Source organism: Egretta garzetta, unplaced genomic scaffold (genome assembly GCF_000687185.1).
Source record: "Egretta garzetta isolate BGI_Z169 unplaced genomic scaffold, ASM68718v1 scaffold12, whole genome shotgun sequence".
NCBI lineage: Eukaryota > Metazoa > Chordata > Aves > Pelecaniformes > Ardeidae > Egretta > Egretta garzetta.
In genome coordinates this window covers 1,621,272-1,621,472 of record NW_009258795.1, presented here as the reverse complement: position 1 = coordinate 1,621,472, position 201 = coordinate 1,621,272, and the positions used below count along the sequence as shown (strand labels likewise).

The following is a 201-nucleotide window of genomic DNA, read 5'->3' as shown; positions in this document are numbered from 1 at the left end:
CTGGCCTGTATCAGGAATGGTGTGGCCAGCAGGAGCAGGGAAGTGATCGTGCCCCTGTACTCGGTGCTGGTGAGGCCGCACCTCGAATACTGTGTTCAGTTTTGGGCCCCTCACTATAAGAAAGACGTTGCATTGCTGGAACATGTCCAGAGGAGAGCAACCAAGCTGGTGAGGGGTCTGGAGCACAAGTCATACGAGGAG

At 55.7% G+C, this 201-nt stretch overlaps 1 protein-coding gene across 1 annotated transcript in view; it reads left to right on the top strand.

The window, feature by feature from the left end:
- Nucleotides 1-201, top strand: part of LOC118451757 — a 5,832-nt gene that overhangs the window by 3,948 nt on the left and 1,683 nt on the right. The window lies entirely within an intron of this gene.